Consider the following 8,767-nt stretch of genomic DNA (forward strand, 5'->3'; position numbering starts at 1 on the left):
CCACCTGGTTGTGGTCAAGATGAAATTGAAGCTTGAGAAACACTGGACGAGTGCGGAAACAGAATTACAAATACTCAAAACAGCTACCTTAAGAGATGCTTACAAATTCGATGAACTCAATATACATCTCAAAACAGGTTCCAAGCTTTACAGGATCTACTGGAAGAATAAGAAACTACGATAGAGGACAATTGGAAAAGCAAATAAGAACTCTCGTTTATTTATTGACAGTTGGAAAAGGATCAAGGGAGTAATAACATCAACATGTCAGGAGCTTCTGGGTCGAACGCAGCATCAGAATAAGGAATGAATCTCTATGGGAACCCTGGACAAGATTGAAGAAAGGAAGAACAAGAAAACAGCAATTAACCGCAGTCGAACAGGAGCATGGAAATTCAAGTCTCAAGTAGAGTACGCAGAAGCTATTAAGCAATTGAAGAGGAGCGTTGAAGCCGAAAAGGTGAAAAAACATGGATGAAACATTCTATACTGGTGAAGCAACATCGATTAACAAGGAGAATCGAATGCAGACTTAAAGGCGAAGATAAGAAATGCCATGACCGCAGTTCTACGATACAAGAACATATTGAACTCAAAACAATTGTCAACTAATTATAAAGGGAGAATCTTCATTAAGAACGTCAAAACAGTCCAACTGTATGGCACTGAAACGTGGAGAACTATATCAACCATCGTCAAAAATGTACACGTATTTATAAACAGTTGTCTAAGCAAAATCTCAACATTCACTGGCCGGATACTATCAGCAACAGCCTTTTATGGGAGAGAACAAATCAGCTTCCAGCCGCAAGAGAATAGAACATGAAACAAATATATGATTCAACGAAGCAAATAGCAGAGAGATATAGTAACCCGAAGATACCTGTCAAAGACAAAGAAAGAAAGACAGCCACGGAGATTTAAGAACAGAGGAAAAGATGAGTAGAATATTTCAAGGAACTGCTGAACAGACCAACCCTATTGAGTACACTGGACATCAAAGCAGCAGGCACTTCATTTATTCAGGCATTATTCAATGTTTAAAGTCACACAAAACTATGCTGCATACATATGATGAGTAGGATAAAGATGTACATGTTTACGCTTACACAAAAACAGTAAAGGTTGATAAATATTAATAACAGGGTCAAAATATGGATCAAGTAGAATGAAATAATTGGCCTGTTTAGAAGTAAGGATGAGGTGAATGAGCTTGACATAGTACCGACATACAAAACAGTTTTCTTATTAGACATTAACAAAGAAGTTTACACTGTATCTTTTATTACCGTCAAATGAAATCATACATTCATTGTAGAACAAGGCTTTTATATTATGAAGTAATGACATTGTAGTGAAAAAGAACATAAGTGGCTACAAAAGAATGTATTTTAATAAGGAAAAACAGAATTCCTCGAAACAATCTGAGAAGCATACAGTGAATACTTCATTGGCAAAATGTCAATCAATTGTCTAAGACGCTTATCATCGCTGATGTTTGATGATTTATACGTTAAATTATGGACCAGGCTTGAATTGAGAGTAGTCAGTCGATCACTTGATTTGATCCTTTAAATGTTATTAGGATTTTGAATAAGAATAACTATTGGCATACACTACATAATTGATAATTCATAATAATCCACTTAATAATTACTAAATATTTAAAGATGGAAATTTTGAATTTTCTCATCTACTTACTTAGTATCTGATTGTATGCCAACGACATTCGTTTCAAAGTACTCACCTAGCTGAAGGCGCTCGGTTATGCATCCGCACTGGTTTGATCACTGCTATTCATTAGAACTCTGAGATTAACTGCCACACAATGTTACTCACTATTAGGGCACATCATGATCGATATTCTATCGGTTTTCTTTCTTTTCAAACGGTAATAAAATTTATTACTCGCAATTTAATTCATTCATCAATGAAGAGTACAAATTGTCACGGATTTTCACTAGGTGAGTACAATTTACGGTAGAAGATAAACCATATAAAACTTCGGCACCTTCAGTGCATTTGGAGTTGTTGAGGCACTCATAGTTGACAGATTAGCTTAACATTCATCCAGGATTTCTTACTCACTGGGAAATTCGATTGCATTCTGCTGCAAATTTAGGACGACTTGAAGCGTCAAGTGATGTTTTAAAGTGTATTCAATCTATTGTACAACCAGACAACTTCAATCTAATCACGATATCCAACTTCAATCAATATTCAACATAAACAAACATACGATCAACAAGCAAGTGAATCTATCCAGAATATCGGGTAACGATACACGGAGAATTATGTTAAGTTCAGTTTGCTTAAAATTTAATTCATGGAGAACAGTGTGAAATTGGTAAACTGAAGCCGGTACAACTGGAAATCACAGCGATATAAGTCAACACATAGAAGACAAATTGAAACCTCATCACTCTGAAAAATAAGACATGAAAACGATGGTGTGATATCCCAATGTGTGTATCAATTCAAATATGTTTGTGACTGCAGTCCCACATACACAAGGCGAAGTACATCTGACTGCTGTGCTTCATCTGTTATATTGTCAGGTCCTGTTTCTCTCGCGTTCATGATATATCTGATGGCCACCTTCAGTTCTTCGATCGTCGGTGTGTGCTGCTTCGATTTCCGGTGGATTCAATGGGGCTTATCCATTCATTAGTTCATTGAAGCAATTATCTAGGATTTATGATAGTTTCTAACAGAAGTGACCTTTGCTGTCATTTGTGGATTCACAACATTGGGTAACATTCATTGTGATTCCCTCCTTTATTGTTTTCAATGATGCTTTGATAATTTCGGATCCATGAGTTTCCCATCCTATAAATGCACTTTGTTCTTCTCTGGACAGCATTAGAGCAACTCTCTTCGTGATCAGAGTGCAGCAGCATGTTTTCCGTATATAGCCATTGCTTTTCAGCTTGCGTATAACTACATTGAGTATCTAAACAGCGACAACCTCTATTTTCAATGTGCTATAACGTTAAAGCACTTCAATTGAATTAAAGTGACTAAAAACAGGTTCAGTGTCGACTTCAGACTGTGTGTGCCTCGTAAATATGGAATTCCATGTGCAACACTGAAATCTTATGTCACGTGAACTATTCTGGCATGAAGCCATCGAATCATCATTCAATCCGTAAGACTTTTGTGTGATGATGATAAACAAAAAGCTTCTAGTTAACATCTAGTTAACAAGTGGAAGCTTTGAAAGAAGCCCGTTGACCGTATTATACACATATCAACAATAAAATCTTGGAGGAATCATGATCAGATCACTACATCAAAATGAACACTCACACCGGACTCATAGTTGACTGCAGTGATCACGAAATCACTTATGCCTAATGCCACGTAGTAACGAGTTAAATTTGTATAACTCATGTGATATTATGCATCTTGAATTATACGAAAGCGATAACGCGAATATTGAAAACAGTGTTTGATATTATATAAAAAAGATAACATCAGCTACCATGTTACCAATCAAAAGCATGTACAAAGTATCATTAAATAACTGTCCAAATTAGAAGGAAGACAAATGAAATTCTAAAGTATTCTAATAGAAAGCGGAATTGAGACAAAACCGTCAGAGATTTGAAAGCAATGTATAAAACATTTTCATGGATCATTCATTATATTTCTTTTTCTTATAAGCAACAATCTTCAAAATCTTCAATCGATTCACATGAAAAATAGAAAGGCGATCAAAGGAATTAAAACGAACAAGTACAAATGTGATATGCCTTGCTCATGTCCCTCCGTGAACCCGGTACTCATATTCTGTAAAAAAACAAAGAATTAGCAGATGTCACTTAATATCAAATATTTACCAAGTGTTCATATCTTTCTTCCGTAGTTTTCATGAGGTTTTCACTAACCTCAACCTCAGCGATCCCCAATGTTGTTTCACTGTGTTTCATTGTTGTTGAACTATTCAAATCGTTGACATCCGGGTTCTTCTAAATAATTCAATCAGAAGCATTGATTACTAAACAACAAATATCATTCCTTTAATTCTTTATTCATTACAAATCATTGTCAGTAAAGATGACACAAGAGATTCTCATACATACTTGTAGAATTCGAATTCGTCAAATCATTCCGGATATCTATTGGCGATTTGACAATCAGTGTGCTCAGTAAGCACGATCCTACACCTAGTTGACGACCCCTTTGTGTGATGAAATATGTGTTTTGGATGTCACATTCAATCACAATTCGTATATATTGCAAAAGAATTATAATGTACAGCTTCATTGAAGCAATCTATTGAGGTTACATATTTTTCTACAGAGTATCTTAAATCATTGTTCCGGGATTCAACAATGGTAGTCTACATAGTTTCACTAATTCTTCTAATGTGATACACAACTTTTAACTGTTTACGCTTCTTCACTTAAACTGATTTCATCGGTGAATTTTTACCATTGAAATTGTTCCACGATTTCTCTTAGTATTTTCAAACTTACGAATTATTCTGTTATCTGTTTACATAATTCGACTTGAAAAGTTGATGGTGAGCGATTCTTTGATTCATTGTCTATTCTTTTCACGAAAAGGTAGCATGTACTCATATGTCGTCAACCTATACAATGCTTTTATTTAGTCACTGGGGACGGCTAACATGCTTTTCTTATCTATTACAATCAAAATTTTTTTCCCAGTGAAAACATTAGCTCAGAATTTAAAATGCAAACGCCAATGAAGTTCAACAAGTACCAACCTCAACACGGCAGTCATTCACTTTCAAGCCATGAGTGTTCTGATCGTTACTTTCTATACACGCCCTCCCTTTTTCACACCAAATACACGTCATCTTCGATGTCGTTTCATTTTGGCATGTTTCACTTGTATTGTACTGCGAACAAATTTCTTTGAAATGAATAAGGTGATTTCATATGAGATAATCAAACAAAAGAAAAGAAAAATACAAAACCTGTAACTATCACTGAATGATGTGATGATGATTTCTGAGTTATGTGATTATTACATTTCGTGGAAAATGGTAAACAATTTGCATCATGCAGAAATCAGTACACCTTCAATTTCTCTTCTATTTCAAGACTGCATTTTTGGATTGAATGAAATTACTTTGAGTACAAAGAAGAAGTGACGATATTTTGAGAAGGGGAAGTTGATGACTTTTAATAACTGTTCGTATTCAGACATGTGCACACTACGTTGTCACTGAGTTCAGCAAAACGTATTGCAATTGACTTTAATGGTTATGCACTTTCTTTCCATGTAATCGTTTTCGTGAATGAGTTAAGTCCCATAAACTTGATTGTTGATAGACACAAAATTTACATTGAACTGTGTTGATTCAATTAAACAATAAAGGAAAAGTGACATCGTTCTTCCAATCGTCAATGCCAACTTTAATGCCTCAGAAAAATTCTACATCATATATATCAAAATAATAACAAACATTTCCTTGGCAATGCACAGTCGCTTACTGACATCTTATATTTTTCGAAACCAAAAACATTCCATCATTCATTTTGTGACTTTATGTTCAAGTAAACTTCATCAAGGTGATAACCTTATTGTTGATGAAAACCCGTCGTTATTCATTCTTTATATTCAACAACGAATCAACGGGTGGTTATAAATACTGAGTGCGTAAATTTAAGTGCAAAAATAGTAAGTGATGATTAAATCAAATTTCACGTACCTCCGATGGCTTCAAACTCCACCAACGTACCACTTTTGATCCATTTTGCTGGAACAGATATCTCACGAGACCTTGTGAGACCTTGTGTAACAAATTGAAAGGAAAAAGGGGTCTAGAATTTCGTTTTCTTTTTTGAAGCGAAACAAGTTTATTTGCTTCACTTAATTAGAGGGCAAATCAAGGATCTGTATTATTTTTCATTACATACAGAGTGATGTCTGTCTTTAAAAAACTACGGTTTACATCGCTCTGGTTTTTGAAACCGAACCGTTAAATTTAAAATGAAATTGTCACGTTTCTGAATTATTTAACGATGAAATCAGCTGGACGTCTGGGATAGATGTGTTCATCTGCTTACATATTATTTCACAATGCATAATACAGTGAGGCTACATTCAAATCTACAAATCAAGAAACAATGGTGATTTGTATATCAACCTCAGACGCGCGTTTCATGTTATTTGGAACATCAGAGACTGAAAACTAGCACCATTCATTTCCAATACATTCGGTTATCCACTCATCCAGTCAGTCCATATACTCAATGACTTGTGAGACTATATGAAGCTTTAAATGATTTTTGAATTGTAAATGAATCTTACGATTGATGTTGAGAAACCGTATTTGATTACACTGGCATTCCTCCATTCCATCTTCACGCACAATGCTTGTGACTTCGAGCAACATCCAGATTATCCTAACGGTGTGCATATATATGCACAATGAGCCACAACACTCAAATGACATTTCCATGAACTGACTTTACGCCAGAAGCAACTGAATAATATTCAGTGTTAGAAAGCTCTTTCTGCCTAGAATCGCACAACCTATTCAGGTGCATTTCTGAAAAGAGTAAGCGTTTTACCTGTAACGGTTGCAGAAGGCAATATGCAGCGTGAAGAATGTACATTATACAGATGTCGATTGACTGGGCTGCAAACTTATGAGTGGCGATCACTAAATATTTATCGTCAGGAAGGACGAAGAAGTAAGAAACTGATACTTGCTGAAGTACTTTGTGCTGAGATGTTTATATTGTACCAAAAATATAATATTGAATAAGGCTAATAATAATAATAGTATTCATTCGCTGAAATATTTCTTACCTTTTTCACAACGTATTAGTCCATAGATTTTTGATTGCAACTTACTTTCCTCAATTTCCGTAGGAATCTGAAAAAAGATGGTTGAATGTCTGAGACAAGATCTGCTACAACACATTTATTTATATAGATTAGAATAATTACTGGAATAATATAAAATAAATAAAAATCAACAGAATATTACTCCTTCCGTATAGTAGGCAAACATTCACAACCAGTTACTGTTTGGCACGTACAGGTTATTGTTTCGTCTGAAGAAAATTTATTTCTGATTATTCACTGTTCCCACCACTTGCTTGATTGATAATAGTGTCAACTAGTCCGCTTGCCTATTACACAATGTTGTGTTCAGTGTAACTAAGTTCATTTGACAATATTGATCAACATGAAATAGTAGAATGATGTGAATTACTTGAAACAATATCACATTTTCACTAAATTATACAACTCACGTTATCATAATAGAACGACACCTTCCCATTTGGGTGTATTAAACTCGTCATTGTGGCTGTAACATCTACAGTAAGAAGAATATTGATACTCAGGATTGAGGATTTAAACGATGGGCAAGTTATTGTTTGATGTAACACTTTGAACAGATTTCAGTGGATAATAACTTTGTTATCTGAAATGCTTTCTTGAGATGGATTGGTAGTCAATACATTGAAGTGATTGACATTGAAATGAGACGGACATGAATCCTTTTCTAACAAATGTCAAATGCCTAGATTCTGAAGTTGTATTACAATTATCAAATCAAAAAGTCGTTTACTTTACCATCAGGGATCTGATAGTCAGGGATGCAATAATATTTGCGCAATATGCTAAATAATTCGATCTGAAACAATGGACACTCAGCACACAGGACATGATCTTATGAGTGTTTGTCTACATATTGAACTTGAGAAATAAATTGGCGGTATTAATATAAAGATTTCTAACGGTTAACTGATTCTGATCTCAGTGTCCATTTGTTGTAGATGAGAAACGAATAGCATTGGGTAATAATTTCTCAGTTTGCATCGTCAGTGTTTGGGAATGACTATGAGATTAAGGGATGTGTAGATGAATATAATGTGTGCAGCAATGGCTTTGTCACCAATGTAAAACACGAATCATTTATTTTGGAACACAGACTGTTTATCAAGTTCCACCTAAACCTGAAATGATAATAAATCTCTGCATTCATTTTGCAACAAGCAGAATGAGATTGTAGCTTTAATTATCCCTGATGATTTTTTTTTGCCTGTCAAATCCAGTCATTCACAGTTCATTTCAACCTTTCCGAAGGTTTCAATGGATTTACTCAAATAGTGAGTGAATTTCACATTCAATTCTACCATCGTTTGCCAGAATAGAAGCACCTTCATTCTTTTGTTAGTATTTTGGAAGGTAGGAATTGTTTAAAATGAACAAGCAAATTATGAGTAATCACAGGTAGTGAAGATGTATGTGTAAAAGTTCCACGCCTTTGATCGAACGACTGATCAATGTTTACTCACCTGCACCATCAACGTTTATCGAAATATTCCTTTTGACTCCTAATAATTCCTCTGAAATAATGAAAATCAAAAAGGATGTTTAGATATACTTTTCAACACGGACTGCCGACTTATACAAGTTGTCGTCTCATTTAAAGTTTTAAAAGAACCGGAGTAGTTAAATGCTAAACCATCTCTCATGAGAAAAGTTCAAAGAATATTATCAATTCAACAATATGATGAACGTTTCAACACAATCAACTGAGAAGAATAATTTCATTTCTTTAAAATTTCTTCTAGAAGCTTTTGACTGAATAATAGACGTTTTATAGGTATTCGACAATACAACAATAAAGTGTTTTTTGGATCCCTTTATTCATCAATTCTTACGTTTGACCGAAATATATGAATATCAAATTGATGTTTTAAGTGTTCTGGTATGAGTAAATCATCTGGTAATAGCGGACTGTTCAAGCACGTTCATTGGTCAGCTGTTT

This window comes from Schistosoma mansoni (genome assembly GCF_000237925.1).
Source record: "Schistosoma mansoni, WGS project CABG00000000 data, chromosome 1 unplaced supercontig 0122, strain Puerto Rico, whole genome shotgun sequence".
Classification (NCBI taxonomy): Eukaryota; Metazoa; Platyhelminthes; class Trematoda; order Strigeidida; family Schistosomatidae; genus Schistosoma; species Schistosoma mansoni.